Raw genomic sequence first — 13,466 nt, 5'->3', positions numbered from 1 at the left:
TATTGAATCCTCAAGCAATATCATTTGGGATCAATCAATATAGGAGTTTGCACTGAACATCACATTAACTTCTCTAAGAGCTTTGTCTCCAATGTTAATTTCTTTTATACAGTTTAACCATTGAAAGCTTATTTTGAAATGTTTACATATGGAGCCAGGAGATAGCTACAAGAGCAGCAAACATAACTGATGCATGTGAAACTTTCTATCTGAACTTTGCATGGAAATTTAGTATTCATGAGACATATGCAGTACATCTTTACTGCTGCTGGCATACTGATAGCACAGAGCTATTTTACACTGACAACACAGCACTGTGGCAATCCAGAATTCGTAGAGTTTGCATGGCTTCAGGTCAGGACTGTAAGTCTTGTCTCCCAGGAGTTTCATGCTGAGCAACTGACATTTCAGCAACTCCTCCCCCACCACCCCAATACAAATCTGCAATTTATAGGCGGTTAAGTAATAAGCACAGCAAACAAACCTTGCTAAATGCTACTCTCTCATTCACTTACTTCATAAGAACTCAATGAAATACATACATCTGATGAACACACCCAGCATTACAGGCAAACTAAAAGTACATGCAGCAAGAGCTCGATAGTCATGTTCTAAACCAGTAATACACAGGTGTGGAAAGACCTGAGAGGAAAAATATATTCCATGCTGTTTGTGCACAGCAGTTCCACAAGTCTTCACCACTAGAGCTAGAACAGTCAAAACCAGTTATTTAGGACCCACTTTACTCCAAATCCTATATTAATGCTTCAGAAAACTCAGTTCTTTCACAGCATCTAGGTTTCATGTTTCAAGTTCTCTGAAGCACTTAAGCCTTCCAACATATTTGTCCAATATTTAGTTATATCCATGGCTGGGTTCCTCACTGTGACAAGTGACCCATACTCCATGATCTAGCATTGTGCTAGACATGGACTATACAGTGAGGAATGCTGGACTCCCTAACAGGATCCTCAGAATAGTCCTTCTGCTGAATCACATTCAGTCAGTGCAGTATCATGGTTTTTAAACTTTGTCAGTAGAGATAATTTTTTTTGCTTCCCCAAAGGTAGAATCTCCCAAGGTATGGTCCCAGCTGCACAAGAATTACATACCTGCATTTTACGTATTATTTTATGACTAAAGAATTCTTACAGAGTCTACATACCACAGTACTTAAAAACAAGTCTTATGGCAAGGAATAGGGATGTCTCCTCTCCTCTCTCGTACTTAAGGTGTGCTTTCACCTTTTCCCCTTACACAGGTTCTCATACCATTCTTATTTCCATAACATTTAATTTCTCTCCAGTAATGAAAGAAGAGATGCGACTGGTGTGTGTTTCCACAGTTCAGTTAGCCTCGCCTTTGCCCAACATGTGAATCCTGGTTTACTGCTGCAGAGGAGAGAAAAAAGAAAGTTTCTCTTCCCTTAAACATCTTTGGCCAATGTCCAAAACCTACTACTGGCAGACTCAGAGGGATTCCTTTCCTCCTGTAGCTGCATCCAAAAAAAACTTCCATATCAATTTGAGAGGCATACAGTGAGAGATTCCCTCAGCAAAGACTATGAGGAAGAGGGTAATCCTCTCTGTTTAGATCCTTTCTTATCTAAACCTTAATTTCAGTTTGAAGTACTACACTGTTTTAAACTACTTTGGCAAATGAGGGTGCTGAAATAATAAATATATAAATAATAAATAGCAAAGGGAATGCAAGACAAACTTGGACAAACAATTCCCTGCTTTGTACAATTTTCTACCAGTGTGTAGCCCTCTCTCTATAAAATATGCTGTCAGTATTGTGCCGTACATAATGTGCGACAGGCACAGAAATCGGGCACAGAGCTGTACACAATTGCACATGCAAGAACAATTTGGTCTTCCATGAAAGGTCAAAGGAACTCAAGCACAAGCTTACAACCGAGAGAAATTTCACTAGCCTACCTGACTGATGTCCCCTCCTCTCCATGACAGTATTAGGCTATGTAAAGAGCAAAGCTCATAATTAGCCCCTTAGAGACAGCTGGTACCTTCTCAAAGTTTAGAACACCACATTCAGATCTCTATCTTTCAAAAACCTACATATTCCAGATCTTGTCAAAGAAACACAGTGGGAAATATCAAGCATAATACTAATTAAAACAAAAGAAAAGAAAACAAAGACACTGTCCTAGAAATAACTGTGAAAAAATGTCTCAATTTTCTCCAGTCAAAAAGGGATTTGTCAAATTCAAATGAATCCCAAACTAATTAAATTCAAGGCCTTAACTAGCTTTTGAATCTTTATCACTGCTAACTGATAATCACTAAGAGCAATAAAGTTTACATCTACTACTACTAACTGTCACAGCCTGAGAAATCCACATAATTAACAACAGAGTGAACACGTCATTTAAATGAGGAACTATGGAAAAAACAATTCTAAGGTAACCCAAGCCTGAGCCTTGAAAAACTGAATCCCTTAAGGAATAAAGTCAACCAAACCCTGAGGTACCTATTAGGGAACAAAGTTCTGACTTTTTCAAATGTCCAACAGCATTTCACAGTTTTCACCACCTTATTGCTATTCTGATATCGATCTGTTTTTCTTTACCAGTTTAACGGAAGTGCTAGAATATCTTGCATATTTCTATTACACCTATACCTATTTCTATCACTAATAAGTACCAGGGACCTTTGTTTCTAACATAAGGCTTTCATATTATTTTTACTTTTCTGCCAGAAAACAACTGTACAGTTGTTTTTCACAAACGTTTATCTGCAGTTCACTGCAAAGTTTTCCCAACAGGTAGTGCAGGTCACCATGTCAAAACCAGATATGGGTTTCAACCTAGATCCAACCATAGAAGATTAGGCCTTTTTTCCAATTGCCTTGCTCATTTTTCTCATTCTGAATTCAGTAGATTTGGCAAAAGCTCTTAATTTCAAGACTAAGGTCCTTCTTAAAGAAGAATGAAGTTGCATAATAATTACCTACATTTTTGACCTTTCTTTTTGTATATATTGAAAGCTAAACCATTCCTTCTAGCTTAAGAGATGCAACAGACATAAGTAATTCCTTTCCAGGATTTCCTAATGTATCTGATACAATAATTTTTAAAAAAAAAAAAAAAAAATCTTATTATTTTTTACTGCCAACAGTGATAGCCCAACCATCTCTGAATCCCTATTGGCAAAATGGGGACACACTGATAATTTTTGACAAACTGAAAGCTAAAAACTGTCAGAAGGTGCTTTTCTGGTTCCAAGCAATTCTTTTAAGGAATCACACATTAAATGACAGAGACTACTAAAAGCCAGGAAGAATCATTAAAAATGTTTTATAGAGATGTTATCAAATAAAACATCTTGACTGTCTCCGGACAACTTAGTTCAAACTGTGGAGCTTGTAAAGGTTTTATGGCTACTGAAATGCAAATATGTTCCAAGTGATTGAAAATTGAGATTACACACGGTTACTTATGGATAACTATAACTTTATGAAATCAAGTCTTTTGAACAGATAATCACTTTTTTATTGACAATCACTTTTTTCAGGACAGTTTACTTTTGCTTTATTATGAGATCTAGAAGTTCTGCCAGCTTGTCTGCTCAGCACCAATACGGAACAAGCCATTAGTATGTTTAAGCAGCAGAATTCACTTTCTGAAGCGTTTTAGCAAAAGCAAGCTAAATATCTGCCAATGATACTGAGTTGACTCTGGTGAAAGTTATAATAGGTTTTCATCTGTCCCTTCTTACATATTTCTGTCCCCTTCAAAATCAGTACAGATCACTAACCTATTGGGCTGTTGCTGAACACCACTCAGATGAGCATGGCACTGTATACAAACTCTCTGTCATCCTTGCTGTCTCTAGGTATGACTTCTTTCTGACACATAACATTCCCTGCAAAACCATTGAAGAAAATGCCAGTGATTAAGAACTAAACACTGTAAGGCTTACTGTTTAATCATTCTCTAGTTTACTGTCTCCTAGGCCAGTGACAGGGCAGCAATACACTGAGCCACATACACTACCTTTTGCTGACAATGCTAAACAGAAGACCCATTACAAGATTGTAAATATAGGCTCCATTAGAAAGAGTGAGCCATGGCAGCATACTATAGGTTTATACTAAATTCTAAAATAAGCTGGATGGCAATGCTATGGTGACCTTAATTACATAGGGATGTTTCTAGACTTGCTTCTCTTATACTTATTAGCACATTTTATTTTCAGTGAGCTTATACAGTAGCAACAGTTGTACTCTAACAGTACCATTAAGTGAGCTCATATTGAAAACAAAACAAAAATTTTTGTGAGAGCACAAAGGTTAACTTTGCCAATAATGCTCTCTCTCAATAGAAGCACACGCTCCAATCCTCTTTTTCACTACAGAGTTGATAATTTCATATATGTTCATTACAAACTGCTTAAGGAAGTTCAGGTCCTCAATCCATTACCCTACTGCTCAGGTAAAAATGAGTATTCCAAGAACTCTCTCCATGTCTGTATGTAGCTCACCTAACCAACCATTTCAGAGCTTGGTGCACTCCTTTGATTTGCCAGCAGCATTTGAAAGAGAACCTCATAGGGGAAGGACACTGTCTTTGCCACCTACCCTTTTCTCCAGGACAGCACTGTGTTAGGATAGGCATGTTTGGGCAGCAATCCCCAGCTCTGTCTTAGAGGGTAGTGACAAACCAGAACTGTTTTGCTTAGTCATCTTAATTTGTCCAAGAAGCATAGAATTGACAGATACAATAACTACCACAACAGAGGCCTTTGACTATTGGTACAAAGTTTATATAATGAATATATGTATATATTTTGACACACTGAAGTTGCAGGGAATACAGAATTTGGGGAAATCTTTCTTTTAAGTTCTGAAGGATAAAACAGCAATGCTAGAATTTATTCTCTGCATTCATGACAGATGTTGTAGCAAAACCTTTTACTTGTTCCTACTTAAATTTCAACAGATAAAATGCATTTACAAGCATGTCAGTTCTGAAGCTGAGATCCAGAGACTGACTTTGATTTGGGTTCTGATGCCTTTCATTTTGAAACTGCCAGGTACTGCTGCTGCATACCAATCAGAAAAGTGCTTGCACTTCATCTTGCAGTAACTTCCAGGTCATGTAACCCACAGGTTAAGAGACTACATTATGAAAACAAGTATTGTTCCTACATTAACTGAAAATTTTTGTATACTTTAAGTTACATTAAAGGACTGAGATGAATAAAACGTTTGTAAGCTTGTCCTCAGAATCATGTTCTACGTGACTTTATAGTTTCTATGTTTTTTTCTATTTTTTTACTCCATGAAGAGATGTTTCTGTTTATAAAGTTTTATATAAAATATCCACTATTACTCTACCTTTTCTCCTAAAGGGGTTCTTTGGAGTTTAGTTAGACCAAATCATTTCTGTTTAACTGTGTATCCAATTAGAGTACTAAAACAACCATATAAGTTATTTTACGTGACAAAGTATTATTCAAATTATGAAAGCCAAATATTACATCCTAATCACAATGTATAGCTGTTTATATGCTATTCTAAAGACCATCTCTCTCAAAAGATATTAAATAGCCAGTGTTTCTAAAAGTCAGTTTTATTTCCAGAGAATGTGTAAACAGAATAATTCAATTGACCCAAACTGATGCTTCTTAGATTCCAACAATAGGTTTCTTAATAAAACCAGTGAATCCTTTGTTTTCTAAAGTATGAGCCCAAAAGGCTTACAATACAATAAAATATTGGAATGACCCTACAGCAATATTACCAAAGACACTTTAATTTATTGCCTCTGTAGATATCTTCCGAGGCATTCTTTGTGTAGAAGTACTTTTACATTCCAGAGGTCAAAGACTACCATGCTATGCCTTTTTCAGCCTCAGAAAGGAGGCTTTGGAAAGCATTTACTAGTGGATAAAGAGCACCAACATTATAGCATTTTTTGTTTCCATCATGCATTTTCAGCATTATCTACACAAATACAGTTGGGAAAACACCACTGTACAGGTTAACAGCAGCCAAGTTAATAAAACAACATTGAATCTTCATCATATAGCCCGTCATTGGTTTGTATTGAGCCCTTCTTTCCAATAACAGCATATTCTCCAAGCTGAAACACCTACATATTTGCTCTCTATTCAGTTAGTTGTGGAACGTAATGCTCTAGTGAAAGGGAATCGGAAATGAATGCGTTGCTTTCCAGTTCCAAATAGATTGGGTTATCTAGTGCAGCCTTGATGAAAATTGTGTTAAATAAACAGTTTTGCCTTGGCTTTAACTTCTTATGCATTATCAAATTTTCCACCATCAATGACATTTAATTTTTACACCAAGTGTAAAGAAGCTCTACTTTGATGTGTTCGCATGACAAGTTAGAAGCCAAAATAATTGATCAGGAATAACCTAACAGAATTTGTCCAGACTGTGGAATACTTTCCGCATCCTAAAAAGCTTTATTTGCTGGTAAGGACAGATGCTCTGGAGACAGAATGATTTCAACAAGAAAAACAGGATTTACAGATAACATGCCTAGACAACCATTCCTTACTAGTCACCTTTCCCTCTATCCTCACCTTCAGGAATGCTGCCACATGATTAGCAGACAAAAATCACTTCTTCAAAGTCAAAACATCCCCTCCCCAAAAAAGCCACATGAGAAAGGCCAATAAAAACCTAAAAAAATCATTTTCACTTGAGTATTTTTCCATGGGGTTGTTTTTTTTTTTTTGCTACATTGACATGCTACTTTTGAAGCTCCATTACAGCCAGGCTGCTATATTATCTCTTTGGCATTTGATTCAGAATGCAGGCACTAGAGTTTTCATAACAAACACCAGTAACTACTGTAATCCTAAAAAAAAAATAATCTAGGTAGTAAGTAACAGCCCTATATTTTCTATGCAGGTATTTCTACTACACATGTTATTTCGTGTACCAGTTGTTTATGTTTTTCATTTTCAATGTAACAGCCAGATTATACAATGTGAAATCCTTCTTACAGAACTGTGTCATTTCTTATATCTGCTTTTCCATCCTTTAAAAACGGTTCAGCAAGTTAAGGCAAAATTAAAATTTGAGACCCATCTCATTTTTCCTAAGAGACGGTGTATTGCTATTGTGGTAGAAAGCTGAAGAACAGGGAGATCCATCTCCCAAAAGCACTAGGAGTTCTTGAATTGGTTTTGACTTGGGTATCACTTGGAAGTACTTCCCCTTCCAGGCTTCACTGTGGAAAGAACAAGAATCTATTGCTGTCATCTGTTAAGCCTGCCCAGTATATCCAAAATTCTGAGACTTTTTTCCATGCATACTCCATAGAAATAAGTGTATTCCAATGAATACATCCATTTGTTAACACGCATCAACATCTGAACTTCTGTAGTACTCAAGAAGATAGACTTCTTTAGTCTCCATCAGGTATAAAAGTATCAATCATAAGATACTCTGAACTGAGTATTACATGCATTATAACAGTAAATAGTGAATGAACATATGGATAATCCCACCTGGATCATTATCCGTTTGATAAGACTCCATACAGGCACAGCAACAAGTCATCTTCCCTAGAAGATGACAACCTAAGATAAAGGGTAAAAGGGCAGGGGAATTAGTCTCTTTTTTGGTGAGAAGGAGAAAGAACTGCTTCTTTTCCATCAGAAAAAGAAGAAATTTCAACAACTATGCAAACAGACCATCAGTAATTAGAAGAATCTGCCCAGGCATGAGTCCAATGGAGTAAAATAACAAGTGAGATGGAGTAAAGAGGATTTTACAGTTCAGATGTGGGAGGCAGCTTAATACTATTGAAATGGTAAAGGAAAGAGGGACAGGAAAGCAGGTGAGACCTATGAGAGGGATAACAGAGTTGTTATGTGCCAGGAAAAGGAGTGAGAAGACAGTAAGTTCTCTGCAGAGAAAAGAAATCCAGAAGTCTAGAACCTCTATGTCTTTACTTTCCTAGGAGTGTTATGAAGAAGGAATCTCTGAACATTGGCAAACCTTAACTATATTGGACTGGAGGAACATTGAAATGGCCGAACTACAAAAGAATTGTGGCTCCTTTAAGAAGAAAAATAAGACAGATATTACAAAGCAGTACGTAAGAGGACTTTGCATGCACAGTTTTATCATTGAATACATCAGGAAAAATCCATTCCACATAACACTGCATGCAACTGTCTTACGTAAGCTTAGGAGCCAAGACTTTGGGGTTTTAACCAGTTTACAGCAGCTCCTATCAGGAAGGTTTACATAACAGTAATTTTCTGAAGGACAACTCGGAGAGTAAGCGACTCAGTAATAATTTCTATCTCCTCATGCCAGCTTTGGTGGATCTGGTCCATCAGTACACTGACGCTCAGCAGGGGGCTGGAAGTTGTATCCTTTCCTATTTGAAAGTGTGCTGTGCCAACACGTGACAATCTGTGGGTTACAACATCCTCTTATAACAAATATTTATTATACAATGACCGAGAACAGTCAGAGTTCTAGGAAACCTGCAAAAGATACTTTGTGAGAACAGGCACCAACAAACTAAGTGTGCACGTTTATCTGAATTTACAAGTTTTACACTTCAGAATTAGCACACATCATGTAATAAGGCCCTTTTGGATATCAGGCCCATGCAAGATATCAATACTGTTCTATCAGTTTTAAGTGGTATAATAATGTACTATCAGTACTACCTAGGATGAAAACAAGATATTTAAGAGTATGAAGCTAGTAGTAAGTAATTTTGATAGTTTCCTTCAGCAGCTACGTAATTAAAATTAAAATACCCCTTTGAGAGAGCCATAAAACTTTACAAAGTAAATTAAAAAAAAAAAGTTTAAGCATATGCTAAAAGCAGGAACAATTATAATTTGTTTCAGTTATATGCCTCATCTTCAGTACAGTTTTATAAAACTATCAGGTCTGGATCTGCTTTAGAGTCCACCACGACACATGCGTTTTAAAGGACTAGCATTACAGAGACAGGAAGCCTTATTGGCAGATGGCACTAACCAGGAACAGAAGCATACACTATAAATCAGTATGTTGTCAGGCTGCTGATTTTTCAGTGAATTAGAGGGAAACTTTTTTATTCCTACATTTTTGGCTTTGGGCAGTTTGCCATTAAAAATAGAACCAGTGAATCAGTAAAATTTATGTCCCACAATCTGCATGATATTCATGATAAATCTGTCTTCTCTCATCCTGCCAGCTCCTTTAACACCACTGCAAGTGTCAACTTTGTAGATGACTGACACAACCAAAGACAAATTGGAATTTTTTTTTTTCTATCTGTGTTCTAGATAGGATACACTGATCAAATCCTTTTCTTGTCTAACAGTAATTAGGTCCTGATTGCTTGACTTGCACCAAAAGTATGAGAAAGTGTAGAAGCTTAACTTAAAATTTCATATTCCTTTTTTAACTAAAACTTTCACAGTGCCCTCATTATTCTGAGCTATTTTCAGAACAAACTACCCATGAGGGAGGAGTTCTCTTCTGGTCAAAACCCTCCAAACTGAAACTAGGTCTTGGTCCTATTATTTTCTCTGCAATTTATTTTAGTTATGAAGAATCTTCAGCAAGTCATTTACTCACTCTGCACTTGTCTTCTTGGGATTGTTTAACACATGTAACATGGAAAAAAATATTTCAAAGCTGTCTTATCCATGAAAAAAATATACTGAATTTCTTTTGAGACATGCAGACCTCATCATACATATGTAATCAATTATGCATTACCTCAGTCACCTCTCCATAGAAAAGAATGCGTCACTTTCAACTCGTAAGATTTTCGGAAGGTCTCTGGTAGCTGGAAACTATTTTTTCCACATTCTTTTTTGTTTCTTCTATGATTCAATTTAAGAGGACAGCACAGAAGGGGAGTGAAGTTCTACTAGAGTATTGCTTTTCATCCTCTACTGGCTATAACTTTGTCCACGCGTCAACATGTTAACAAGTTTCCCCATCGTTGCACATATAGTCATAAAGTCTATTTGGATTAGAAGAACATTAGGCACCAGATCCTATTTATTTATACAAAACTTGCCACAGTAAGATGCTATATCTTGTTTGGGACCTCTCCAGGCAGCTGTAAGGAAATTTGTAATTTTTATTCAATCTACAAAGCATTTTTGATTCTTTCCTAAACAACACACTGTAGAATCAGAAGATTAAAGATTATTTCTTTCTTTGAAGCTTGTATGCAGTAATGAATAAAAGACATAAAATTGTAGGAAGGAAACATGCAAGAAGAGTAAAAGAGCAGAGACTTATACCAAGAATGTCAGTATGAAGTAAGTCTTCAAACATCAGTAAACCTCAAATTCTCCTTCCAAGATTTATTACCAAGTGTAATAAGTGGTAAGTAATGACAATGCTCAGAAATGTCAAAGCTGAATACTCCCTTTTTGTCTCCCTGTGGGTTTTTTATTTTAATTGAAATCCATTATCAAACTGGATCCCTAGAAAATAAGATTGAAAGCAAAAGGAAGAACTGCTCTCTTAGCCTGCTACATTGGTTTTAAAACCTGTGTTAGACCTGATACAGCTTCACAAAACAGAGCAAAAAGTTGACAAGTATTTTTTGTTAGATTTTTCTGCATCTGGTTTCTTCAGATGGAATGATCGCAGACAATTCAACCTAGGACTGGTATTTAACATGGCTCTTAACTCTGTACTAGCTTTAGAATATAAAGTACACATTTCAATATTTGTACTATACTGAACTAGGTGAAGAGGGAGTTTTTGAATCATCGCCCTTTGAGGTATGCCTATATTCCAAATGTTACCACAATCTGAGAGAACAATAAAATAAATGAGATTAAGCCTATGACAGATCTCAGTAAAACCAAGGATTATTTGGGAGTCATACAAGATGGATCTAGAAATACAACCCATTCCATAAACCAGTTAAATCCTTGGCGTCAGAAGCTAGAAAAAGTAAATAAAAACTAAGGTCTCCAAACCATTTTCTAATCTGCCATACAGAAAGAAATAGAGAAAAATGTCTCAAAAATAGATGATAAATTTTTGATAACTGATATCCAAACTCCAGATTTCTTAGGTTGCTGTCTAGGGTAAGATACAGTTGTCTATTGCCAATGACTGAAGAATACATTGGCAAAAAATTAAACACTGCAGAAAACGTCAATTAAAAAAGTGAAAATTAAACTGAATTGAAATGCTTCCGTTAAAAAAGAATTTTGCAAATGAGCACAGAAAAGTGACTTGTATGACAATGATCCAGATGGAAATCAGCCGAAATAGCTTGACTATATGAATAAATTTCATATAAATGTTATCCTAAAGAACAATTTTGCAAATATTGTGCTTAATGTTAGACCTTTATAAACAGCTGCAAGATGAAAGAAAAGAACTACTATTTGAAGGAAAAAAATAGCATGTATCAAGTGATTAAATACAATTGTGTATATGTTAAATGAGCTCCTTTATTAAGCTTTATGCATCAAAATAAATTCCCTAACACAAAAAAACCTACCAAAAAATCTAATCACTTTGTTAGGTTAGTGTGATTGCTTAAAAGTTCATTCAGGAATTAGCACAATAAATTAATATTTAACAATATTCATTACCCCACTGGGCTCACAAAATATTTCAGATCTAGGAATTAAAGCCTAACAAATTTACCATCAAAATAATGACACATCCTCAATGATGAATTAGAGCTATTGTGAAACATGGGACAGTACTTCACAATCCTTTTCTGCAGCAGCAAGACATCACACACATTCAGCTCTTTTAAGATTGCTACTGAATGGTTGCCTTCAGTTGCAGATTTCTGTACAAGACAAACTGGAAATAAACAGTTAATCACTTCCTTTACAGTATCCTGACATCTATCAGAATTATAGGGTAGCTTTGGATGTGAATAACAAGACTTAATGAATCAACTCATCAAATCCTCCATCTTGTGGGTTTTGGATTTTATTACATTCCCCAAAAGACATAGATATGGATTTAACAAATTTTCTTTAGTAGCTGTTGTGTTGGTAGGTACATACAAGGTAAGATACTCAGAGATTGTATTTACTGGCTACTGTTATTTCTTAATCGCAGCACTACTGAAGTTGGAGGAGCTCTTAATTCATGGTCTGACATGAAATTGCACTGTTGTACATTACTAAATAATCACCCAGTCTATAGCAAATAATTTTTAACTGTGCAATTCCAATTGTGTAATTTTGAGACAGTGAGTGCACAGAATTCCTTAGATCTCGCAGACATTTAGTCCTATAATATCCACTTTCATAAATCATAGCTTTCATCTCCAGCCTAGATACTGAACTCTTAATATATGATCAGCAGTCAGAGCTTTTCCTACCCTAACACAATGCCCTATTCACATTCATATACAGTTGCCAAGACATTTCTTTTTAATAAATTCCCTTAGTTTAATATCTATGTTAAACAGTTTGTTTGCGACAGCAATGCTACACAACTCAGCACCATTTACCTCTGTGGTCACAAAAGACAACTCAAGACGCTGCCTGAGATCACTAAAGTCACCTGTCCAGAGAGGACCCTTACTTCATTTCTGTTTATGCTAAACTCTGCCTGTCTGGCAGTAGTTACGTTTATAACTCCCTTAATAAAGTAAATGCTAAAATGTACTCGCTTTACCATTAGATTGTAGTGATGAAAGGGATTGCATAAAAGTAGCAGCTATTCCCAGAGCTGCTTCCTCACCACATTATGTCAGGTTTATGACTGTGTAGCATTCTTGACATCAAAATGGAGAATCAGACACTACCTTCTTCATCTCCCAATAGCTGCTTTAATTAGAACTCAGTATATTAATAACAACTACATGGTAATAATGTTCATGACCTATATGCCATAATTCTCAAAGCAGTGCACACATTAAGCAATTAATTCTCAAAACAGCTTTATGTGACAAACAAATTTTATCTCCTTTTTAAAGACTGGAGAGCTGTAGATTTGAAGCTAAATGATACTCCCATGAAACATCATTTAGAAGTAAGATTAGACCTCAGCAAGTCACAAATATGACAGTATACTCATGTTTTCCTCTTCTGCCAATACAACACAAAGCTTTCAAGGTAAGATTTATAATACAACTATGTGAAAAGACATATAATTTGCAAGAAAAATAAAACAGAAAATTAACAGATTGATTAGCTCAGCATTTTATAATTTCACATCATGATGGAAACCTTGGGCTATGTTTCAGCCTATTACACAGCAGAAATAAACCACCAAGATTTCCCGAGTATTCATTACAGTATTCACTCCTGAAGTAACAAGTTCCATGGAAACCACCACACTGCATTTAGTTTTCAGCTTTGCTCCTTAGTTGTTCTAATATTAGAGTCTTAATTTCTCAGAATATAAGGATTCATAAACTACCTGAATTAAGAATACCAAAATATTTTCACTACTATGAATACTAAACTTGCTCTGTGAATCCGTATTACCTGAAGGACGTTTTGATGGTT

Source organism: Numenius arquata, chromosome 10 (assembly GCF_964106895.1).
Source record: "Numenius arquata chromosome 10, bNumArq3.hap1.1, whole genome shotgun sequence".
NCBI classification, from domain to species: Eukaryota; Metazoa; Chordata; class Aves; order Charadriiformes; family Scolopacidae; genus Numenius; species Numenius arquata.
Note: the sequence above shows the minus strand (reverse complement) of the source record.